Here is a 26,977-nt window from a genome sequence, read left to right on the forward strand (position 1 = left end):
CTGCGGTAATCCTGTTCTGGAAGTCATGTTACTTGACCATGACGAACCTACGAACAATGAAGAAGCTCTGATGAGCCCAGATTCCGACAGATGGCTTGAGGCCATGAAATATGAGATAGGATCCATGTATGAGAACAAAGTGTGGACTTTGGTGGACTTGCCCGATGATCGGCAAGCCACTGAGAATAAATGGATCTTCAAGAGGAAGACAGACGTTAATGGTAGTGTTACTATCTACAAAGCTCGACTAGTCGCAAAAGTGTTTTCGACAAGTTCAAGGAGTTGACTACGATGAGACCTTCTCACCTGTAGCGATGCTTATGTCTGTCCGAATCATGTTAGCAAATGCCATATTTTATGAAATCTAGCAAATGGATGTTAAAATTGCATTCCTTAAATGGATATATCTAAGGAGAGTTGTATATGATGCAACCAAAAGGTTTTGTCAATCCTAAAGGTGCTAAAAAAGTGTGCGATCTCCAGCAATCCATCTGTGGACTGGTGGAAGCATCTCGAAGTTGGAATATACGCTTTGATGAGTTGATCAAAGCATATAGTTTTATACAGACTTGCGGTGAAGCCTGTATTTACAAGAAAGTGAGTGGGAGCACTACAACCTTTCTGATAAGTATATGTGAATGACATATTGTTGATCGGAAATGATGTAGAATTTTCTGGAGAGCATAAAGGAGAGTTTGAAAGGAGGTTTTCAAAGAACAACCTCAGTGAACGTGCTTACATATTGGGCATCAAGATCTATAGAGATAGATCAAAGACGCTTGATAAGATTTTTCAATGAGTGCATACCTTGACAAGATTTTGAAGTAATTAAAAATGGAACAATCAAAGAAGGAGTTCTTGCCTGTGTTGCAAGGTGTAAAGATGAGTAAGACTCAAAACCCGACCACAACAGAAAATAGAAAGAGAATGAAAGTCATTCCCTATGCCTCAGCCATAGGTTCTATAAAGTATGCTATGCTGTGTACCAGACCTATTGTGTACCTTATCATGAGTTTGGCAAGGGGGTACAATAGTGATCCAGGAGTAGATCACTAGACAACGGTCAAAATTATGCTTATAGGACTAAGGAAATATTTCTCGGTTATGGAGGTGATAAAGAGTTCGTCGTAAAGAGTTAGGTCGATGCAAGCTTTTACACCGATCCAGATGACTCTGAGTCTCAATCTGGATACATATTAAAAGTGAGAGCAATTAGCTAGAGTAGCTCCATGCAGAGCATTGTAGACATAGAAAATTTGCAAGATACATACGGCTTTGAATGTATCAGACCCGTTGACTAAACTTCTCTCACGAGAAAAACATGATCACACCTTTGTACTCTTTGGGTGCTAATCACATAGCGATGTGAACTAGATTATTGACTCCAGTAAACCCTTTGGGTGTTGGTCACATGGTGATGTGAACTATGGGTGTTAATGACATACAGATGTGAACTATTGGTGTTAAATCACATGGCGATGTGAACTAGATTATTGACTCTAGTGCAAGTGGGAGACTGAAGGAAATATGCCCTAGAGGCAATAATAAAGTTGTTATTTATATTTCTTTATATCATGATAAATGTTTATTATTCATGCTAGAATTGTATTAACTGGAAATTTAGTACATGTGTTAATACATAGACAAAATAAAGTGCCCCTAGTATGCCTCTACTTGACTAGCTCATTAATAAAATATGGTTATGTTTCCTGACCATAGACATGTGTTGTCATTTGATGAACGGAATCACATCATTGGAGAATGATGTGATTGATGACCCACAAGTGTATGGGGTCAATTGTAGCCCTTTTCGATAAGTAAGAGTGTCAAACCCAACAAGGAGCTGAAGGCAATGACAAGTGGTTTTCAGGAAGGTAATGTCTGCAAGTGCTAAAATTGTAAGTAGCGGAGTAGTTTGCTAGCAAGATAATTTCTAATGAGCAAGTAACAAAAGTGCAGCAAGGTAGCCCAACCCTTTTGAGGCAAAGGACAGGCCAAAATGGTTTCTTGTGATAAGAAAAGTGTTCTTGAGGGTAGACAGGAATTCATCTAGTACTTTCATCATGTTGGCTAAATTCGTGTTCGGTACTTTGATAATTTTATATGTGGGTGGACTGGTGCTTAGGTGTTGTTCTTACTTGAACAAACCTCCTCCTTATGATTAACCCTCTCACAAGCATCCGCAACTATGAGACAAGTATTAAGAATAAATTCTAACCATAGCATTAAACTTTTGGATCCAATCGGTCCCTTACGGAATAGCGCATAAACTGGGGTTTAAGCTTCTATCGCTCTCGCAACCCACAATCTAATAACTACTCCACAATGCATTCCCTTAGGCCCAAATATGGTGAAGTGTCATGTAGTTGACGTTCACATGACACCACTAAGAGAATGGCAACATACATACCATCAAAATATCGAACACATATCAAGTTCACATGATTACTTGCAACATGATTTCTCCCGTGACCTCAAGAACGAGAGTAACTACTCACAAATGATAAACATGCTCAAGATTAGAGGGGTATTAAATAGCATAATGGATCTGAACATAATCTTCCACCAAATAAACCATATAGTAATCAACTACAAGATGTAATCAACACTACTAGTCACCCACGGGCACCAATCTATAGTTTTGATACAAAGATTGAACGCAAGAGATGAACTAGGGTTTGAGAGGAGTTGGTGTTGTGAAGATGTTGATGAAGATAGCCCTCCCCAAGATGGGAGAGTTGTTGGTGATGATGATGACGATGATTTCCCGCTCTGGGAGGGAGGTTCCCCCGGCGGAATCGCTCCTCCGGAGGGCAAGAGTGCTCCTGCCCAAGTTGTGCCTCGAGGCGGCGGCGCTTCTATGACAGCCTAGTTTTTGCCCTCTTTTCTTTGTTGATTTTCAGCTGAGTTGATTTTGGATTTGGAGTTTTGAATCATTTCATTTGGACTTAACCACTTGGGTATCCCTTGATTTTCACCCAAGTGTCCCCTCTCCTCCTCAAATCCATCATTTCACCCCTGGTCAACCCAACAATATTGCTTGGAATATTTTTCTTAAATGGAAAATATTCATTTTTGCCTCCAAAACCCTAGCTAACTCCTTGAGCTCCAAAGCAACCCTAATTTCTCTTGCCCCAAAAATCTTGAGAAAAATCCCAATTATACTTTGGACCCTAGGGCACATTTCTGAGCAAAAATATTTCAACACCCTTTGGAATATTTTGGCTACAGAAAATAAATCACTTCTGGGCTGAAATGGTAGTTTCTACAGCAACTACCTTTTTACTAGCTCCAATGTAGCTGGTTTTCCCTGAGCTTATTTACCTTAGTAAGAGACAGTAAAACCCCAAAGCTCAGCCCTTGAATCCCTGTGGTTTGACCACAGCAACTCCCCTAAGTTTCTTTCCAGTAACTTAACCTCATCACCATTTTACTTCTACTGCACCTGGAACCAAACCGAGCCATGGTAACACCTCAGTTTACTAAGGAATACACGCTAGACATCCTTGTTAGTGCGTAGGTGGCCTGATGTCATGGTCCACGCGGTGACCACGTTCGTCCGAGCGTGCTGGCATGCCAAGCGCGCACACTGCGCGTCGCCAGCACCTCTGTTGAGCGCGTGCTCGCAGCTCGGCCAGCCAGAGCATGCCACCCCTCACCACCATCCTCGTCTCCACCTCCATAACTCCACCCTGCCGCTCGCCGATGCCGGAGCTCGCCGTAGCGAGCACGGGCACGGTCCGGCCAACGGCACAGTGCGCGCGCACTGTGTTCATCTCTTTCCCCCTCGTTCCTATGCTCGTCCGCGCCTGCGTACAGTGGCTGCGTGACCTCCGTCTCCTTCTCCATCGCTCCCTGGCACCGTTCGTCGCTGGGTGCCGGGGACAGGTGTCCTTCGGTGGAGCCCGAGCCCTCCTCGCCGCCCCGCCTATAAAAGCCCCCCTCCGCAGCCTCCTGGAGCATCGCAACCCACTCCGACTCCCTCCTAGAGCCATTAGAAGCCGCAGCTCGGCCGGGCAGGCCGCGGGCTGCCGTCCCTGAGCCGAGCTCGTCGGCGATCCCCTCTGGATCGTTCCCGCAGCTCCGGCCTCTCCCAAGCCAAGGCGACCCCGCCAAGGCCTCTGCCTCTCCTCCGTGAAGCCAACACACCTAGCTAGAGCCCCTGGAGCCGCCCCAATCCGCCGTCTTCTTCAACTCCGGCAACCTTCGCCTTCTGTCGCCGCTGGAGAGGTCAAATACGATGCCGTCCAGCCACCGTTAGCCATGCTACGGGTACGGGCAGGTGCGCAATCGCCTTCTCCGTCGATCCCTTCCTCTAGTTTGCCTACAAGAAGTCTCATCGCCGGTGTGAGCTCCGGCGAAGCGCCGCGCTCCTCTGTTTCCCTATCCCCTCCCTCTGGCCTGACTAGCGGGGCCCGCTAGTCAGCCACTCATTATGCGCGCGAAGCGGTATGAGTGGTGGCGCCCCGGGAGATTACGCCTTCGACGTCACCCCCTCTGTTTATTATTTCAAATTCATTCAAATTCCAGGAGACTTCAAATGGCCATAACTTTTTATCTACAAGTCCAAATGCAGTGATTCTTTTTGCATCGTGTTCTGTGTCCAAAAATCTAACAGCACCCAAAAGATGGGATTTTTCCTTGCTGTCTAGATTTTCTGGCAATTTTCAGAATGTTTCTTGATATTTTTATTTTTGTGGTTTTGAATATTTTCAGCAGAGCCAGCTTGTCTTGAGGATCACCAGGAGCTTTGTGAACCTCATCAGTACTAAGGCAAGCCACAGTAACATTTTCATGGTGCCACTTCAATATTTATGATTTTCATACTTGAACTTATGGATATTGATGCATTTAAATTAGTTATATAATAAATATATTCTGTTATATGCTTGTTATATTAAAGTACTTGAACTTCAGAATGTTTGAAGTAAATAATGTTGGCAAGATAAGGAGCACTTAGGTGCAAGTGATAAATAAATAATATGGTCATAGAGTTTGATGAATAGTTTAAATATTATTTTGCATGATGAATAATGATGATAATGCTAGAAATGGTTCTGGTATATGTAAAGTGAGATTTTAATCAGAATAATAGCATGAGTTGATGATGGCTCCGTAGGAGCGTGGTTGGTGCAGTATTTGCATGGTTATGTGATGCATATGTTAAGTGATGCATAGTATGGCAGTATGACACCGGTTATATTTTTTTCACATTAAGTTGAACCTGATTAATAATTCAACTTGAACATGTTGTTGACCGGGTCGTGGTGTCGCTGAAACGAGTCTTTCCCAGTGCAACCACATTTGCCGGTATGGGACGGCCTTAATGCGTTTCATTGTCGTGCCTCTGGTTGGTGCCTCCATTTAGGGAAGATTATGGGCGTGCTGTACCCTGGCCCAGTAGGCAAGCATAACCTTGTGAGCCCGTTGTTAGGTTAATTTTGGTATCGGGTCCCAGAGTGGATCGTGGCCACGATGGTGGTCGAGGTGTCTGGAGGTAGACACGGGGCCACCCAGGACTAGCCCGTTGGGGTCTGAGTCGGAAGGGCCGGGATAGTGTCATGACAATGAAATGGTTTCGTCGGAACGCTGTTGGTCCACCCGAATGGGAGTGCGAGGCCATGGGTTCCATAGTGTGGTTACAGTGTACTAACCTCTGCAGAGTGTTTTTAATCTATCGATAGCCGAGTCCACGGTTACGAACACGCTCGAAAGTAGGGTACACCATGGGTCAACACTTAATAAATATGCACACTAATTGCACTAAGGATGGCAGTGAGGCCATCGTGTTGAGTTGGCCATGAGTTGGTCGTGTAGTGATCGCCGTAAGGATCACGGGCCATGAGTTGGTCGGGTTGTGATCGCCGTAAGGATCACGGACCACGAGTTGGTCGGGTTGTGATCACCGTAAGGATCACGGACCACGAGTTGGTCAGGTTGTGATCGCCGTAAGGATCACGAGTGTGTTTTGGTACTATCATGTTTATTGGTCACATCTGGTAAGCAAGTCGGGAGAATGAGTAACTGTTGATCATAGCCACAGTGTGCTGGATATATGGTTGCATTGTTGTTAAATTGGATAAATATCATGATATTGTCTGTCATCTTGTTTATGCTTATTGTGAGCTTGCAAGTACATTCAATGTACTGACCTGGCATGTCATGCCAGATTTCAGGAAAGTCCCGTTGGAAAGGAGTGTTGTCCGAGTCTAGACCGTGTCCACGTCGGTGTCCTTGTGCTATGGAGTCCCGCTACGACGTTGTTCCACTGCCGAGTAGTCGTCATGATCGAGGCCCCTTTATGTTCACTAAATAATGTACATATTGTCCAGCCGAACTGTGTGTGCCGCTTGGCCTCGCTAACTGTTGTAATATGAACTATGTTCCACTAGCATGAATAAAGCGGTTATCTTCTGTACCATCTTGTTGTGTGTTGCTAGAAGACAAGGTCTCTAGGCTGGCAATGCAAGGTAAACCGGTCGCTCTGAGCCGGGGTGCCACAGCTTCGTCCCGATTATCCTCCTCTTATTTTTTTTCTAGGTAAAAATGACTTATATACCAGAAGATGGGCACCGGAGGTGGGACGAGGAGGGCAGCACCCACCAGGGCGCGCCTGGGCCTCCTGGCGCCCAGGTGGGTTGTGCCCACCTGGTGGCCCTCCTCTAGTACTTATTTGCTCCAATATTCCTTAAATATTCCATAAAAAATCCTCGAGGAGTTTCAGCTCATTTGGAGTTGTGCAGAATAGGTAGCTTGACGTTGCTTTTTCAGGTCCAGATTTCCAGCTGCCAGAATTCTCCCACTTGGTGCATACCTTGCATATTATGAGAGAAAAGGCATTAGAATTACTCCAAAAAGCATTATTATACAATAAAACAACATAAATAGCAATTGGAAAACATGATGCAAAATGGACGTATCAACTCCCCCAAGCTTAGACCTCGCTTGTCCTCAAGCGAAAACCGAAATCAAAAAACATGTCCACAGGCTTAGAGAGAGAGGTGTCGATAAAACAAAAATACGGACATAGCAGCATCATGTGACTTATTATAACAGCAACAAACTTTAATATAAACATTTATTATAGGACTTTTATCATAGAATCCTCATGAACAAGTGACAATTCATCACAACATTGAAGTATAAAGCATAAACTCTATTGTAAACTAACAAACTATGTTCTCAGTCAACTTTGCAACTACAATTCATCATCTTTTTAGGAAGGGTCACGTATCGGAGCCTTTAGGCAAGTCCACATACTCAACCATCATTTAGTCTTCTATGATTGCTAACACTCACCGCGTACACATGAGCAGAACGTTTCAACCGGACACATAGAAAGATAGGGGCTTATAGTTTCGCCTCCCAACACACTCACCTCGAGGGTGATGTCAACAATAATAACTTATGCCACCCATATTCAACTGGACATATGTGCCTAGATCTTTCCTCACCACATGATGCTTGCTAAAGGAGAAAAATAAAAGGAATAGAGAGAGAAACTTTGACTCTTGCATAAAAGTAAATACATGAAAGTAAAAGGTAGGCCCTTCGCAGAGGGAAGCAGGGGTTGCCATGCGCTTTTTGTTTGTATGCTCAACCCCTTAGTGCAAGAGAACATCACGTTATATTGCCCCTTGTGATGGCAACCTTTATTATGCAGTCTGTCGCTTTTATTCTTCACCATCACAAGTTCGTACAACGCTCAATTTTCCCTTACACTAAATGATCTCACATTTTTATAAGCAATTTTTATTGCCCTTTTTGCACCTATGCCAACTTACTGGAAGGATCTTACTCAATTCATAGGTAGGTATGGTGGACTTGTGAACAAGATAGGGTTTAAGGGTTTTGGATGCACAAGTAGTATCTCTACTTAGTGTGGAATTTTTGGCTATCAAAGATAGGGGCAAGCACCACATGTTGAAGGATCTATGAGAATATGACTTCTATGTGAATATGAACAGACATAAATCATTAGGTTGTCTTCCTTGTACAATGTCAACAATTTTGGCATATAATATTTTGATGGGTGCTCACAATCATAAAAGATTTCCATGATAGTATATTTATATGTGACTCTTCTCTTCCCTTATTAATTCTTTCATGTGCTGCATCATTGGCCAATGCTCTGTTTGTCAATCTACAATAAAATTTTCTACTTATACTTTTCCTTGTGTAATGTCATCACTTACCATAAGATTAGCATATGATCTTTTCTTTTTATTTCCTTTCTTTTTATTGCAACAAGAAAGTAAAGAAGGCAACACTCAAACTAAACTTTATTATATATCTCGCACACGATTACAAGGATTGATCACTAAGCAAACTCACACAAAGAAAGGATCGAACTAAACTTTTATTCATCTAATAGCAAAAGATAACAATTGATCGAACTAAGAAAATAAAGGCAAAAGATAGTGGAGATTGATACGATACCGGGGCACCTCCCCCAAGCTTGGCGAAAGCCAAGGGGAGTGCCCATACCCAATACTCAGTTTTCTTTTGGTGGTGATGAAGAAGATGGTGGTGATGAAGTAGATGCAATCCGATCTTTAAGGATCAAGAGGCTCTCCAATCTTCGGATGACTCTTCACAGGGAAGCAATGTGCTCCATATGCAAAATATTTTCACGATTGAGATACTTATTTTGTATACATACCGTATTAATGATCCTGAAGGCTGCAAGGGGTAATATGAGCATAGTAGGGTTCAAGGATATCTTCCTCTTCCTCATCGGTGGGCAATGCTTGCTCGTCCATCGGCACTTGACCTCCGGGCGCCTCCTTTCTCTTGTCCTCCTTAGCTGCTCCAACAGGGTCTTCTCTCTTCAGCTCGATCTTCATCAACCAAGCATCTTCTTCCATACGATCAGAGGGGGAGAAGACATGATGCCTGGCTCAACAGATCTGATAGAAACGGCAAGAAAAGAAAACAGGAGATTTCTCCATGATACGGAGGTTAACAGGTTCGGGAGGTACATATAGATTTTTTATCTTGGGGAACAAGCAAAAGAGAAGAAAACGGAGATTGGAAAGTACCAGAGGTGGGCACAACCCACCTGGGCGCGCCAGGCAAGCCTGGCGCGCCCTGGTGTATCCTGCCCACCAGGGTCACTTTCCTGGAAGTTTCTTATTTTCCTAATTTTCTAAATATTCCAAAACTGACAAAAAATATTTTTGCGGATTTTTCAGAGTCCGTTTACTTACCGTATCACGTACCTCCTTATTTTCACGGTTCTGGAGTGTTTCGGAAGGACTCTTTATGTGTTCTTCCGGTGTCAAAGTTTGGATAACATTGCTTTCTACATTAATGGGCATACCTAAGATATACTATTTTATTCGTTGCCCATTGACAACCTTCGGGTTAGTCCCTTTAGAATTATTTATTTTGATAGCCCTGGATCGATAGACCTCCTCGATGACATAGGGTCCTTCCCATTGGGAGAGGAGTTTTCCTGCAAAGAATTCGAAACGAGAAATGTACAAAAGAACATATTCTCCGACTTTGAACTCATGCTTTTTTTTTGAAAGATCCAGCTCGGCCGGCATTCATTCATTAAGCATAGAGAGGGCGGAAAACAATTGTTGATCAAGTGATCATGGGGTGAAAAGAAGATTACATGCCTGTGTGTTCAGGCAGGAGTGCTCATATACGCGATCTCTCACGGTACATCCCCGAATGGGTGCTCCATGCATTTTGCTTCAGCGATCCTCCATTGCTCCATGTCCCGCCTGCAAGCTTTAGTGATGCTCCTCACGCATGTTGTCTTCCCTCTGAACATGCATGCATTTCGCTCGAGCCAAAACTGCCAACATACAAGAGCCAGCAGTGATTTGGTCCCTCTACGGGTACCTGGGGAGGCGTGGTCGATGATCCTTTGAACGCGTGAGCCAGGGCGTTATAGACTTGCCATGCGGCTACCTTGTTCCAAACCTGGATGGCGGCCAGGCACTCCCAGAAGAGGTGGGAGGAGGTCTCGAGATTCCTGAAGCATAACTGGCAGAAGTAGTTGTTGGTCCAGCCGCGACGTTGCAACCTATCACAGCACCATAGCCTGTCCAAGTGCAGTAGCCAGAGGAAAAACTTGATCTTGCCTGGCACCCAAATTTTCCAGATCGATCCTCTGAAGTTGATATTTGTTGTTGGTGTCAGGAACTGGATGTTGTAGGCTGAGTGCGCCGAGTACTGACCAGAGCTGTTGATGGCCCATCTGATCGTGTCCTCCACTCTGTTTTCCATCGTGATGCTAGCTGCGCGGATCTCCCTGGCAAGCTGCAGCACTCTATGCATGATGCTCGTGTGATCGTCGTGGTGTAAGTCCAGGATCCACATGTCTTCGTGCAGCGCCTCCCTGATCGAGCGGTTTTTCCTAATGGAGTGCACGAAGACCTCCGAGAAGGCCTGGCAGAGAGGTCTTCCTCCTAGCTAGGGGGATAGCCAGAATGAAGCCGTAGCGCTATTATCGATGGTGACCGCTGTTGAGGCCGCAAACAGGGCTTGATCTGAGGTGTCGCATGGAGTACCCAAGCCGACCCAAGGACGGTTCAGCCGTGTCCACGAGAACCAGAGCCAGCGCAGGCGCAGTGCCCTAGCAACTTTGTCCAGGTCGTGGATGCCCAGCCCGCCGTTGTGCTCCGCCAATGTGATCGTCGCCCAGCGCACCTTGCATTTTCCTCCTGAAACTTCTTTGTCCTGCGCCCAAAGAAATTGCCTTCTTGCCTTATCGACGCCCTTGAAGAACTGCTTCAGCGCTCGTAGAGCCGTGATGGTGAATGTTGGCATGGCTGAGAGGACGCACCGCACGAGCACTCTTCTGCCCGTGATGTGCATGAGTCGTCCTTTTCATCCAGCCAGTCACGCTCGAATCCTATATAATATGAACTGGAGGTGGACTAGCCTAATCTTGCCGACTATGACTGGTAACCCTAGATATCCAGTGGGTAGAGCTGCGATGACCCCCCTGAAGTTTTGGAGAACTATGGCAATGTCAATTCCCTCGCAGGCTATGGGGATTATCGAGGATTTTTTCAAGTTAACTCGCAGCCCTGTAGCCTCGCAGAAGTGGTGCAGGATGTTCAGGAGCTCGTCGAGCTCGTGCCTGACAGGGTTGATGAATATGACGGTGTTGTCGGTGTAGAGGCTTGTGCGCATGCGCGAGCCCATCCCAGGCACCGCGGACAAGATCCCCGCGGAAGTTGCAGCCTGAAGAAGCCGGTGCATTGGATCTATGCAGAGAATGAAGAGTAGCAGCAAGAGGGGGTCTCCCTTCCTTAGCCTGCGCAAGTGCATGAACGCGGGGCCCGGAACACCATTGAGGAGGTGGGACAAAGAGGACGTGGAGAGGAGTAGGGATACCCAATCTCTCCAGCGTGTTGGGAAGCCCATCTTGTCAAGGAGCTCGAAGAGGAACTCCTAGGAGATGCTGTCGAAGGCCTTGGTGATGTCAAGCTTTAGCAGGACAACATGCATTTTACGGCAATGCCGAGCACGCACGTTGTTTTGGACAAACAGGAAGCTGTCATGGATGCATTTCGCCCTCTGGAAAGCTGAATGTGCAGGGGAAATAATCGTCCTGATGATTTCTACCAATCTCATTGACAACACCTTGGCGACCAGCTCAGCGATCGAGTGAATTAGATTGATCGGTTTGAAGTCGCCCATGCAAGTAGCCTCGTCCTTATTTGGCAGCAAAGCGAGGCAGAGTTCAGAGCTAAGAAGTTGCCCCCCGCAAGGCTGTAGAAGTGGTCGAACACGGCCATGATATCGTTCTTAATGGTGCTCCACCAGGCGCGGAAGAAGTTGCCTGAGAATCCATCCGGGTCTGGAGCCTTATCAGCAGGCGAAGCAATGACGTCTGCCCATATCTATAGTTCAGTGAACGGGTTATCTAGGCCTACATTACTGACAGAAGGCAGGTCGATCACGTCCCAGTTTATGGCGCAGCCACGGTCCCGCTTGGTGCCCAGCAGGTTAACAAAGTGATTGTGGGCAATGGAAGCTTTATCTTCATGCAAACTTGTCGTGCACGAATCCGTCTGCAAAAAGTGTATGAAATTCTTCCTCCACCTGGCGTTGATATTGGCCTGAAAGAAAGCAGTTTTGGCGTCCCCGGCCCGGAGCCAGGTGGTTCTAGCAGCTTGCCTCTTGCACGCGCCCTCAATCGCGGCCAAGACCATGATCCGCTGCTTGAGATGCTTGCGAAGGTTGTGTTCTGTCATGGTCAGCCGGCGCCTTTCTTGGGCGATGTCAAGTCTGAGAATAATCTCTGCTGCTAGGTGAAACTGAATCTTGGCGTCGCTGAATAAGGATTTGGACCAAATCTTTAGATCATGGGCTGTTCTCTACAACTTGATCTTCAGTATGCCATGAGAATGTGCGAGGGTAAGAGGTTGTCCCATTTTGTGTTGCAAACACCTTGTCGATGCTCACCATCGTCGGGTTTTCTCTCTCATTTGTCCAAGTGATTTGCATGTTCTTGCATTTGATCTCCTTCAGACCCATGAAGTTGATTGCTCTTCTGAACTGCCCCATGGTCCTTCTGTTCAGATTGAGGTTGCTCTTGTCTCGGGCTTCGTAGATGATGTTAAAATCGCCATTGATCGGCCATTGTTGTCCCGGTGGTGGAGCCACATGAACCAGCTCTGCCAGGAAGGAGTCTTTGAGGGCGTCGTCGATAGGGCCGTACACCGTCGTCAGCCAGAACAAGCAGCTGCTCTGAATAACTGAAACCTTGGCCGTGATTGAGAAAACACCAATAGCATGCGTGGTCAGGTCTAGCAGCTGCTTGTTCCACAAGATCGCCGTGCTGCCGTGGGTCCCCATGGCCGGTAGGACTGCGCAGCCGTCCAGGGTGCGCCCACCCAGCTCGCGCACAATTTTTGCAGACCAGGATTCAAGCTTTGTCTCCTAAAGGCAGAAGATGCTGGTCCTGTGAGATTCAGCTAGTTCCTGGATAGTGGATCTTCTTGCCGGAGAATTCAGACCCCTCATGTTCCAACCCATGATGGAAATGGGTGTGCTAATCATTGGACACAAGCAACATCTCCAGCAGCATTTGAATTTCATTGATGCAAATCAAATACAGGTACACTTCCGGCTTAACATGGGTGCGCCAAAGACTACCAACAGGCCCCAAGAAACTCTGGCGTGAGACAAACCAGCGGAACCTAAAATGAAGACTACAGAAGACAAACATTGATCCTAACTAGGATTGGCTTAAGGCCAATAGCTGCTGGCTAAAGCTAATACGATGGCCACCTAACATGACTAATCAGCTGCAGTTGCAGCAACTCCGTCAGGACCGACCATGCCGCCAGCGATGTGCAGTGCCTCCGGGTTGAGGCAGGTGAGCTTGGCGATGACCAAGATGTCATCGTCAGTGAGGGGCTCGTCGAATCGCTTGATCAGCGCCTCAGCAACCTTGGCAGTCATGGCCTCCTTGGGCCCCAGTAGACCCAGATTCTTCAGGAGCAGAAGGGAGGCGCGTTGCACCACCGGCACCTTGGAGTTGGCCGCGGCCTGCCATGTGCTCTTCCTGGATGGGGTGACGCCAACCCGAGCCTTGGGGGGCAGAGGAGCGCCTGGCTGGGGCAGTGGGGATGATCGGGGCGGGGGCATCAGTGAAGAGAGTGTTGCTTGGCCTTGCTATGTCGACGTCGCTGCCCAGTTGAAGCTGAAGCACCTGCTGTGTGATCGCTCCGACCTGGAGCCTAGTGGAGATGGCCGTTGGAGGGGCCTGGCATGCTGCGGTGTTGGAGTCGGATAGGAACTCGAAGGGGGGTGGCAAGCGCGTCGGAGATGGCTTGGTCGATCTCCTATAGATTGGAACTGCTGCTGCCAGCTCGGAGAGGCAATGGGGGGGCATGGTCGGCCGAGTCGAAGAAGGCCGCAACAAGATCCACGGGCCCCGCTAGCCTACCACCGCCAGCAGGCGCCTCCGCCGGGTTGGGGGAGGTAGTGTGGTGGCTACCACCAACGAAAGCCTAGCCGGAGAGCAGAGGCAGAGGGGGCGTGACCTTGAAGTTGCAGGAGTTGCCGCGGGAGTTGCAGTGGCTCTTTGTGCCCTGGCACCGTCTGGTCGGACTGCGACTACGTTCGCGGGGAGGGGGCCCCCTGGACTTCACCGGAGGCAGCTCCTTTGCACCCTGCCCACGGCCCAGGAGGGTGGCCTTCCATGACCAACGCCCCTGGTTGCCATCTTGGTCGTTGCGGTCGCGGCGCGGGCCGAGCTGCAGGCCACCACAACCAGCCGACGAGACGACCGCTGGGTGGCGCCTGCTCTGCCCTTGCCCGTCCTCTACGTGCATGGCCCAAGTCCCTGGCTAGACCATCGGGAAGGGGCGCTCATCTTTGGAGTCGGAGGAGGGAAGGCCGCTCTGGGCGGAGCGGGAAGGGCGCGGCGAGGGTGGTGACCAGTCCTCGACACGGTCGACGTGGATGAGCATCTCGTGCAGCTTGACGTGGGAAGGGGGTGAAACCTCACGGCTTGGGGGGAGTAGCCCAGCATGGCCTCGACACAGCCAGCACCGCGCGCCGCCCGCCAGATGAAGTGCTTGGTGGGGATGAAGGCGACATCCCAAACCCACACCCAGCATGCGAACGTGCGCCTGTGGCCACGCTCATGTGTGCGGCTGTCGAGGCGGTCGACGATGCACTTGGAGCCGAGCACCTTCTCTGCCCACATGGGCATCTGCATGGGCATCTTCTCGATGAGCACCCACACCAAGCATGCGAACGCACACCTTATCTGCATGGGCATCTTCTCGATGACGACACGCACATGGAGCATGAAGTCCTGGTGCACGGCGTGCTCGTCCTCGTGCCACTCCTTGATGTTGAAGACGATGTCGTCGACGTTGATGGAGCCAAGGCTGACAGCGTTGTCATGGTGCATCGGCATCTTGAACAGCACCATGAAGTCCTCCAGGTCATGGCTCGTCACCCAAAGCAGGTGGGCCCATGTGCGCAGCATGGTGTCGAGGGAGCGACCCACCGACATGGGGCTCGCCGCATGCCGCTCAACCGTCGAGGTGAGGAGGATGGTGTGGCGGCGCAGATGGAAGATCTGCTGCTCCATCTCCAGTGTCTCGATGATGATCTGGTGGCTGCTTCTGGGCCGCCTCGATGGGTCGGTGTGGCGGCTGTGCTCCATAGCTAGCGCGGGTGGTGGCGACGGGAACCGGAGGTGGGTGTGCATCAGGCCATGCGCCTAACCAGCCCTTGTCGGCCACCTGAGGGGGCAGTCTTTGGCAATGTGGCCGGGCAGCTAGAGCTCAGGTTTGTGCTCCCACTGTGCGCAAACCTTTTTGTGAACTCACGCTTTTGGATTCTTTTGTCATGCCATCTTTTAACTTTTTCTTCGAATAACTTAGCATTTTCATAAGCCTGGGTTCTCCATTCGTCTAATGAGCTAATATCAAATAACCTCTTTTCTCCAGCAAGTTTGAAATCATAATTGAGTTCTTTTATTGCCCAAAGTGCTTTGTGTTCTAACTCAAGAGGTAAATGACAAGCCTTTCCATAAACCATTTTATATGGCATACCCATAGGATTTTTGTATGCTATTCTATAAGCCCAAAGTGCATCATCTAATTTCTTAGAACAATTCTTCTGGGACCTATTAACAGTCTTTTGTAAGATTAGTTTTATTTCTCTATTGCTAAGTTCAACTTGACCACTAGACTACGGATGATAAGGTGACGCAATTCTATGGTTAACATCATACTTAGCAGGCATCTTACGGAAAGCACCATGAATAAAGTGTGAACCACCATTAGTCATTAAATATCTAGGTACTCCAAACCTTGGGAAAATAACTTCCTTAAGCATTTTAATAGAGGTGTTGTGATCGGCACTACTGGTTGGAATAGCTTCTACCCACTTAGTAACATAATCAACAACAAACAAAATATGTGTATACCCATTAGAGGAAGGAAAAGGTCCCATAAAGTCAAAGCCCCAAACATCAAATGGTTCAACATCAAGTGAATAATTCATAGGCATTTATTGACGCTTACCGATATTACCTATTCTTTGCCATTCATCACAAGATGAGACAAACTTACGGGCATCCTTGAAGAGAGTAGGCCAATAAAAACCAAATTGCAATACCTTATGAGCGGTTCTGTCTCCCGCGTGATGTCCCCCATAAGCTTCGAAGTGACATTTCCGTAGGATTTGTTCCGGTTCATGCTCAGTTACACAACGTCTAATAATACCATCTACTCCTTCTTTATAAACATGTGGGTCATCCCAAAAGTAATGTCTTAGATCATAGAAGAATTTTTTTTCTTTTGTTGGTATGTGAAGCTAGGTGGTATGTATTTAGCAACAATATAATTAGCATAGTCAGCATACCAAGGTGTACTATGAGAAACATTTATTGCAGCAAGTTGTTCATCAGGGAAGCTATCATTAACTGGTTGTGGGTCATCAAGAATATTTTCAAGTCTAGACAAGTTATCAGCTACGGGGTTCTCTACTCCTTTTCTATCCGTGATATGCAAATCAAATTCTTGTAGCAGAAGAACCCACCTAATGAGTCTAGGTTTAGCATCTTTCTTTTCCATAAGATATTTAATAGTAGCATGATCGGTGTGAACAATTATTTTAGAATCAACAATGTAAGATCTGAATTTATCACAAGCAAACACCACTGATAAGAATTCTTTTTTGGTAGTAGCATAGTTTCGTTGAGCACTGTCTAGAGTTTTACTAGCATAATGAATAACATTTAGTTTCTTATCAACTCTTTGTCCTAGTACAGCACCAACAGCATAATCACTAGCATCACACATAATCTCAAAAGGCAAGTTCCAATCAGGTGGTTGAACAACAGGTGCAGTGATTAAGGCTTTCTTTAGTGTTTCAAAGGCTTCCATACAATCATCATCAAACACAAAGGGTGTGTTTGGTTCAGGTAACCGACTGGAATGGAATGGGTCAGACCTGTTCCTAGGCCTCGTTCGTGCGTTTGGTAATCAACTGGAACGGTAACCAACTCGTGCCCGCAAACCAAATATTCGGCCAATATCCAAAACCTGCTCATACCTCCAAATTGACGGACCGACACGGAACCACTCGCTCTCACATCTCGCTCCCGAAACCCCCCCTCGTCGTGCTCCGCTTCTTCCTCGTTTCTCGTCTCTTGCTCTCTTGATCTGCACCACCGGCTCTCCTCTCTCGATCTGCGCCGCCTCCACCTCGTCTCTTCCTCTCCCGATGCGCCCCACGGCAAGGGAATAGGATGGGGTGGTAGACCGACGAAAAACAGGTGCGGCGGGCGAGCGGTTGCGGGCCGGCCGGCGAGTGGTTGAGGAGCGGCGGCAGCAAGAATCGACGTGTAGTTTCGATTCAGATGGGATCCTGGCATAGCAACAGTGCCAAGCAGCAGTGTCAGGTAGCGATGGCAGATCGACGGCGAGCAATTTGATGGGGAGCAGAGCAGCGGCCGCCAGCTCGCCTCCCTTCCTATCACTTGGGTGGCTGTGGCTGAAGCTTGGTATGGCCTGCAGGTGGTGGCGATGATTTGGCGGGCGGCAGGGTTGGATTAGCGGTCACACCTATGCAACGACGGAGCCCAAACCTGTCCATATAGCATTGCTCGTTTACTGCTCATGTGTGTAAACTTGAAAATGGGCAGGTCTTTAATACAAATGAAATACGATACAACTTTGAATAAATTGCAACTGAAAATGCAAATTAGTGATGTGAAAATTTTATACATATGCTATTGGAAGCATCACCATTCCTATGCAAGAAGTGATTTTAATTAAATTCATCACATTCTAATATTTTATCTGCTCAACCAAACACCAAGACGGAACCATGCCATTCCATCTTGTTATCTCTACCGAACACAAGAACGGAACCGTTCCATTCCAGTGGAATGTAACCATTACATTCCATTCCACTTGGTTCCTCAACCAAACACACCCAAAGGGAATATCCTTTTGCAAAATATTAGTAAGAGGCCTAGAAATTTTAGAAAAGTCTTTGATAAACTTCCTATAGAAACTAGCATGACCAAGGAAACTACAAATACCTTTGATATCTTCAGGGCATGGCATTTTCTCAATTGCATCAACCTTGGCTCTGTCCACCTCAATGCCTCTTTCAGAAATTTTATGGCCCAAGACAATACCTTCATTAACCATAAAGTTGCACTTCTCCCAATTCAAGACAAGATTTGTTTGTTCACATCTCAGCAAAACTCGATCAAGATTGCTTAAACAATCATCAAAAGACTTCCCATAAACAGAAAATTCATCCATGAAAACCTCAACAATCTTTTCACAGAACTCAGAATATAGCAATCATACATCTTTGAAAGGTAGCAGGTGCATTACATAAACTGAAAGGCATGTGTCTATAAGCAAATGTTCCAAAAGGACAAGTAAAAGTGGTCTTTTCTTGATTAGATTGTAAGACAGGTATTTGTGAAAAGCCAGAGTATCCATCAAGGAAGCAAAAATGTGTGTGCTTAGATAATCTTTCTAACATTTGATCGATAAAAGGCAGAGGGTAATGATCTTTTCTAGTAGCTTTATTTAATTTTCTATAATCAATTACCATTCTATAGCCCGTGACAATTCTTTGTGGTATAAGCTCATTCTTATCATTAGGAACAACAGCAATACCTCCCTTCTTAGGGACACAATGAACAGGACTTACCCATCTGCTATCAGGTATAGGATAGATTATACCTGCTTCCAGAAGTTTCAATATTTTCGTTCTTACCACTTCTTTCATTTTCGGATTTAACCGACATTGGTGATCAACAACGGGTTTAGCATCAGGTTCCATATTAATCTTGTGCTGACATAGAGTGGGACTAATGCCCTTAAGATCATCAAGAGTATATCCAATAGCAGCCCTGTGCTTCCTTAGAACTTTCAATAATCTTTCTTCTTCATGTTCTGAAAGGTTAACACTAATAATAACAGGATATATCTTCTTTTCATCAAGATACGCATATTTCAAAGTGTCCGGTAATTGTTTTAGTTCAAACACATAATCACTTTTAGGTGGAGGCAGACCTCCTAGAGTTTCAATAGGCAAATTGTGTTTAAGTAGAGGTTGTTGTTCAAAAAAGATTCTATCTATTTTATTTCTTTCACGCACAAGCAAATCATTTTCATGGTCTAGCAAATATTGTTCCAAAGGATCAGTAGGAGGCACAGCAATAGAAGCAAGACCAATAATGTCATCCTTATTAGGAAAATCTTTCTTATGAGGTTGTTTAATAAACTTGGAAAAATTAAACTCATGAGATTCATCACCAAAGCTAACACCGACAGTTTGTTTCCCACAATCTATTTTAGCATTGACGGTGTTCCAGAAAGGTCTACCAAATATAATTGGACAAAAGTCATCTTGTGGGGTGCTAAGAACAAGAAAATCAGTAGGATATTTTATTTTCCCACACAAGACTTCAGCATCTCTAAGAATCCCAATTGGTGATATGGTATCTCTATTAGTAAGTTTAATAGTAACATCTGTGTCTTCTATTTCAGAAGGTGCTATTTCATCTTTAATTTCTTCATATAATGAGAAAGGAATAGCACTCACACTAGCACCTAGGTCACATAACCCATGATAACAGTGATCTCCTATCTTAACTGAGATAACAGGCATGCCAACGACTGGTCTATGTTTATCTTTTCCTTCAGGTTTAGCAATTCTAGAAGCTTCATCACAGAAGTAAGTAACATGTCCATCAATATTATCAAATATAAACAGTGGGAACAACTAGATCAACATTGTAAATGATATTTTCTTTTTTAGCTTTTACCGGTTCTTTAACTTCTTTAATTGGTGGGTGATATTTAAACCACTTCTCCTTAGGGAGATCAACATGAGTAGCAAAGATTCACAAAAGGAGGCTACTATCTCAGAGTCAAGTCCATATTCAGTGCTAAACTTTTGAAAGGCATCAGTATTCATAGAAGATTTAACACAATCAAACTTAGGTTCAATACCTGACCCTTTACGTTCATCGAGTTCCCAATCTTCAGAGTTGCGTTTAATTCTTTCTAAAAGATCCCACCGGAATTCAATAGTCTTCTTCATAAAAGAACCAGTACAAGAAGTATCGAGCATGGGTTGATCATTACGAGAAAGCCGAGCATAAAAATTCTGAATAATAATTTCTCTCGAGAGCTCATGATTGGGGCATGAATATAACATTGAATTAAGCCTCCCCCAAGATAGAGTGATACTTTATCCTTCACAAGGCCAAAAATTATATATAATTCCGATCATGATGAACTAGATGCATAGGATAAAATTTCTGATGAAACTCCAATTTCAAACGGTTCCAGTTCCAAGATCCAATATCATCGCATAGCCTATACCATATCAATGCTTTTCCCTTCAAAGATAAAGGGAAAACCTTCTTCTTAGATTCATCTCCGGGCAAACCTGCAAGCTTAAATAATCCACAAATTTCATCCACATATATCAAGTGCATATTAGGATGTTCGGTTCCATCTCCTGCATAAGGATTAGCTAGCAGTTGTTTTAACATACCCGAAGGAATTTCATATTCAATATTTTAGTAGGTGCAGTAGGTTGAGGGGTAACTAATTGTGGTTCCGGTCGAGGTGAAGATACCCCAAACAAAACCCTTAAATCATTGTTTTCCATAGTAGCAAGTGACAATAAATTTCGCACATAGTAATGATGTTTCCTTACCAATTTCCACTTCCAAGAGCACTTCACTCCCCTGCAATGGCGCCAGAAAATTGCCTTGATGACCCACAAGTGTATGGGGCAAATTGTAGCCCTTTTCGATAAGAAAGAGTGTCGAACCCAACGAGGAGCAGAAGGAAATGACAAGTGTTTTCAGCAAGGTAATATCTGCAAGTGCTAAAGTTGTAAGTAGCGGAGTAGTATGGTAGCAAGATAATTTGTAACGAGCAAGTAAAAAAAGTAGTAACAAAAGTGCAGCAAGGTAGCCCAATCCTTTTGAGGCAAAGTACAGGCCAAAACGGTTTCTTACGATAAGCAAAGTGTTCTTGAGGGTACACGGGAATTCATCTAGTCACTTTCATCATGTTGGATAAATTCGTGTTCGGTACTTTGATAATTTGATATGTGGGTGGACCGGTGCTTAGGTGTTGTTCTTACTTGAACAAACCTCCTACTTATGATTAACCCTCTCTCAAGCATCCGCAACTACCAGAAAAGTGTTAAGAATAAATTCTAACCATAGCATTAAACTTTTGGATCCAATCGGTCCCTTACGGAATAGCGCATAAACTGGGGTTTAAACTTCTGTCACTCTCGCAACCCACCATCTAATAATTACTCCACAATGCATTACCTTAGGCCCAAATATGGTGAAGTGTCATGTAGTCGACGTTCACATGACACCACTAAGAGAACGGCAACATACATACCATCAAAATATCAAACACATATCAAGTCCACATGATTACTTCCAACATGATTTCTCCCGTGACCTCAACAACGAGAGTAACTACTCATAAATGATAAACATGCTCAAGATCAGAGGGGTATTAAATAGCATAATGGATTTGACCATATAATCTTCCACCAAATAAACCATATAGTAACCAACTTCCAATCTATAGTTTTGATACAAAGATTGAACGCAAGAGATGAACTAGGGTTTGAGAGGAGTTGGTGATATGAAGATGTTGATGAAGATAGCCCTCCCCGAGATGGGAGAGTTGTTGGTGATGATGATGACGATGATTTCCCCCTCTGGGAGGGAAGTTCCCCCGGCGGAATCGCTCCGCCAGAGGGCAAAAGGGCTCCTGCCCAAGTTCTGCCTTGAGGCGGCGGCGCTTCATCCCGAATGTCCTCCTTTTATTTTTTCTAGGTCAAAATGACTTCTATACCAGAAGATGGCACTGGAGGTGGGACGAGGAGGGCAGCACCCACCAGGGCGCACCTGGGCCTCCTGGCGCGCCCAGGTGGGTTGTGCCCACCTGGTGGCCCTCCTCCGGTAATTATATGCTCCAATATTCCTCAAATATTCCATAAAAATTCCTCGGGGAGTTTCAGCTCATTTGGAGTTGTGCAGAATAGATAGCTTGGCGTAGCTTTTTCAGGTCCAGATTTCCAGCTGCCAGAATTCTCCCCCTTGGTGCATACCTTGCATATTATGAGATAAAAGGCATTAGAATTACTCCAAAAAGCATTATTATACAATAAAACAACATAAATAACAGTAGGAAAACATGATGCAAAATGGACTTATCAGTGATGTAGAAGACCCATCCGTTAGCTTAGCATAATGATCGTTAAGTTTTATTGCTATTGCTTTCTTCATGACTTATACATATTCCTCTTACTATGGGATTATGCAACTCCCGAATACCGGAGGAACACCTTGTGTGCTATCAAACGTTACAACGTAACTAGGTGATTATAATGATGCTCTACAGGTGTCTCTGAAGGTGTTTGTTGAGTTGGCATAGATCGAGATTAGGATTTGTCACTCCGTGTATCGGGAGGTATCTCTGGGCCCTCTCGGTAATGCTCATCACTATAAGCCTTCCAAGCAATGTGACTAATGAGTTAGTTACCGGATGATGCATTATGGAACGAGTAAAGAGACTTGCCAGTAATGAGATTGAACTAGGTATGATGATACCGACGATCGAATCTCGGGCAAGTAACATACCAATGACAAAGGGAACAACGTATGTTGTTATGTGGTTTGACCGATAAAGATCTTCGTAAAATATGTAGGAACCAATATGAGCATCAGGTTCCGCTATTGGTTATTGATCGGAGATGTGTCTCGATCATGTCTACATAGTTCTAGAACCCGTAGGGTCCGCACGCTTAACGTTCGACAACAATTTGTATTATGAGTTATGTGTTTTGGTTACCGAAGTTTGTTCGGAGTCCCGGATGAGATCACGGACATGGCGAGGAGTCTCGAAATGGCCAAGAGGTAAAGATTGATATATTGGAAGGTGGTATTCGGACACCAGAAGGGTTCCGGAGTGTATCAGGTACAAATCGGAGTACCAGAGGGGTTACCGAAACACCCCGGTGGAAGATATGGGCCATATGGGCCATAAAAGGGAGGCTAGCCAGCCCACAAGGGGCTGGTGCGCCCCCACAAGGGAGGAGGCTGAATTGGACTAGGGAAAGGGGGCGCCACCCCCCTTTCCTTCCCCCTTTCCACCTCCGTAAGAAGGAAAAAAGATGGGGGGCGAATCCTACTAGGAGTGGAGTCCCCCAGTGGCCGGCCTCCTCCTCCCTCCTTTATAGGCGGGGGCAGGGGGGCACCCCAAAGACACAACATTGTCTTAGCTCTGTGCGGTACCCCTCTCCACCGTTTACTCCTCCGATAGTATCATCATAGTGCTTAGGCAAAGCCCTGCGCGGATCACATCACCAACACCATCATCACGCCGTCGCGCTGACGGAACTCATCGACTCCATCGACACTCTACTGGATCAAGAGATCAAGGGAGGTCATCGAATTGAACGTGTGCAGAACTCGGAGGTGCCGTACGTTCAGTACTTGGATCGGTTGGATCGTGAAGACGTTCGACTACATCAACCGCGTTAACTAACGCTTCCGCTTTCGGTCTACGAGGGTACGTGGACACACTCTCCCCCTCTCATTGTTATGCATCTCCTAGATAGATCTTGCGTGATCGTAGGATTTTTTTGAAATTGCATGCTATGTTCCCCAACAGAATAGACTAGATCATGAGAATCCGAAGGTATTGAAAAGTTTGTATAAAAGTCCTCAAGATATGTTTTGACCATGCAACGCTCGGAGATTCCATACATTTTTCACACGAAAATTTTGAAGTTGATCAGAGGCACGCATGATGCATTCTATTATGATCAAAGGAGTGAAGTTAGGAGCCTCCGACCATCCTCTGGATTTAAGAGTGAATGCCTCAGAGATTCCTGACTTCAAGTGTCGATGAGTTCTTCCACCACAAGCAATTGTACAGATTGCTTGTGCTGCTGGTGACGCAACCACTTTTACCAAAAATGAAGCATAAGCCCTAGGCCCTATTATAGTTTCGCAGTTCAGTCCATTTGTCCTCGACAAGAAATGATGGAGAAACTTCAATGTAATTCTTATCACAATAGCTTTGAGACACGGTAAAAATGGCATAAGTAGAGCATGTGCACCCCTATTGGTTCTAGTAACAAGGGAACCTTCCCCTCTTTCTTCATGTAGCAGCGTGAGCTCATACATGCAGTCAAGATCTCTAGGATTCTGATTCACAACCAACATGCGTACTATGGGCTTAAAACCATAGATGAAACACGTAGTAGACTTCATAGGATAAGGATAATATTCATGCATGCACTATTAGAGAAACTGTCGACATAATCCATTTTTGATGAAGTTTGCAAGGTGTCAAGAACCATATGATCAATATCGGCCATCCGGTGTTGATTACGACCAAATAATGGTATCTTAGGAAAGAATTGATGACGAAGACTCGTCAGATTGGCGGTCCGTGACTTGGGAACTAGAACAAAAGGTGCATGCTATCCTCCAATGCTTGTTAGCCCTTCGGCATCAAATCTTTGTGTGAGTTAATCCATTGACTCACCTCGCCTCATGGAGTCATGGGGAGATAAAATTAAATTATTTTTTGTGAAATGCATGACCGGTCAATTGATGGATTCGCTTTTGGCCTTTGCCTTGTGATTGTACGGGCCTTGTTGCTTTTGCTACGGGCGAGTCTATGTCTCGCTTTATGCGAGAGAGAAGAATGCACCGCCAACAGGGTTGGGGAGTAGGCCGGCTAAGTAACCAAGTGTTTTATCACATTGACATTGTACATGTACTTTTTTTTCTTTTTTCTTTTGTTTATTTTTTGAAAAGTACTAAATACATATTATGAAAAAACTAGTTAACTTTTTAAAATTGTTCATCGCACCAATATTCGCTCAACTTTTAGAAAACGTATGTATCATTCAAAAAATTGCATGTGGCATTTACAAAAACCACATGTTTTAAAAAAATGTACATGACATTTTTGAAAAAATTATACAATGTTAAAAAAGTGTCAGCATAGTTCAAACAAATGTTTCAAATCATTCAAAATATAAGTATGTTACATTTACAAAATATTAACATATCTGCAAAAAATTGTGAATGTGTTAAAAAGTTATCAAATAGAAAAACATATTCACATAGTTTAAACAAGTTTCATATCATAGAAAAAATGTTTTAACATGTATTGAAAATGTTTAACCCGTAGTCAAATAATTCTTCAAAACAAGTACTTGAAAAAATGGTAAAAGAATATACAAGAAAAATTATATGTATCCAAAAAATATACAATCATGGAAAAAAGGAATCAAAACATATATTTAAAAAATACCATGTATTTAAAAATGTAAAACCTGTATAAAAACATGTACTTAATGTTTATGGAAAATGTACAATGTGTATGAAAAGCTTAGACATGTGTTGAAAAAACCCCGGATAAAGAAACAAAGAAACAAAATAAAAAATGAAAGTCGAAATCCTTAGAAAAACAAAAGGAAGCCAAAAAAACAGTAAAAATCGATAAAATAAACATAGGAAAAAAGAATGCGAGCTCTGCTACAGTATCAAGCCCGCCTAATAACGTCGCCCTGTAGGCGAGAAATATAGCTCTCGCGCTGTGGTTCGGCAAATCTGAATTGACCCTGATTGTGTCAATTTGCCGCACAAACGGGCACGTCTATATTTCCCTCGTTGCAAGTGCTATTTTTTAGAGTAAACATAGGATCATGCGGAGATCCTAACCAAACATGCCTACCCTGATCCCATAACACACCATACCTAACCAATTTTTTAGCTTCTAAGTTCATGAGTAAAATTACAATAAGTAAAAGAAGTTGCCCAAGCTTTAATTTTTTTGATGACACCCTGATGACTAAAAGAAGCCTCCAAGCTAAGGTTGCGTCACCTGCAGTGCACCCCACCTGGACCAGGTCCAGAATAGCAGCGGGGTGTTCTTTTCATGCATTTTTTTCCTTTTCTTGTTTCTTTTTTTGCTATTTAACCTTACATTGTTTTTGCTAAAATAGTCTAGTATTTTCATGAAAAAAACATGTACTTTTGAAAAGTCTCCAGGTATTTTCCAAATTTGTTAATCAGTTTTGTCGAATGCAGTTTTTGGAAACATGATCATCGAGTATTTTGAGTGTAATGAGTATTTTTTTTAAGACGACAATGTATACGAAAATTCGTTCACTGCATATTTGAAAATGTTCATCACATATTCCAGAAATTATTCGTCGCGTATTCCAGAAATGTTCATAGCATATATAAAAACGCCGCATTTGAAAATAATTCATCACTTTATTTAAAAATGTTTTTCATAAACTATTATTACGTATTTCAAATGTTCATAACGTATTCATAAAAAATAATTACATATTTGAAAAAATGTGCATCACATATTTAAAAAAGATTCATCAGATATTGATTTTTGTAATAAATATTTAAACATAATAATCTTCGCATATTTGATCTAATTTTCAACATGCTGATAAACATTTCATCGCTTATTTGAAAATTCACCACATAACTGAAATTTTTAGTTTAAAATCTATTGAAGTTATTTGCCAAATATTTGAAAAAAAAATCATTCCGTATACCAAAAATCTTCATAAATTCTTCAGCAAATAAATTATGCTCAACATTTATTTAAAAAGTTCTAATGTAATACAAATTTTGTATTTGAAAATAAAAAATAATTTGTTTATGTAAGTAAATAATATTCTTTGTGCATTTTAATTTTTTAATGTATTTGGTAAAAATCATAATGCATTTCAATATGTTCACATTATTTTTCTGAATGATGTGTATTTTAAAAATGTTCTTTTATAAGACAAATTATGAGTGGTGACTAGGATTTTGTGTCACCAAAGTGCTTACATTTATTCGCAAACACAATATTATAATAAAAAGGGTAAAAAAGGAAAAATAAATATAAGGATATACATAATAGTAAGAAAT

The sequence above is a fragment of the Triticum aestivum genome, chromosome 3B (assembly GCF_018294505.1).
Source record: "Triticum aestivum cultivar Chinese Spring chromosome 3B, IWGSC CS RefSeq v2.1, whole genome shotgun sequence".
Lineage (NCBI taxonomy): Eukaryota > Viridiplantae > Streptophyta > Magnoliopsida > Poales > Poaceae > Triticum > Triticum aestivum.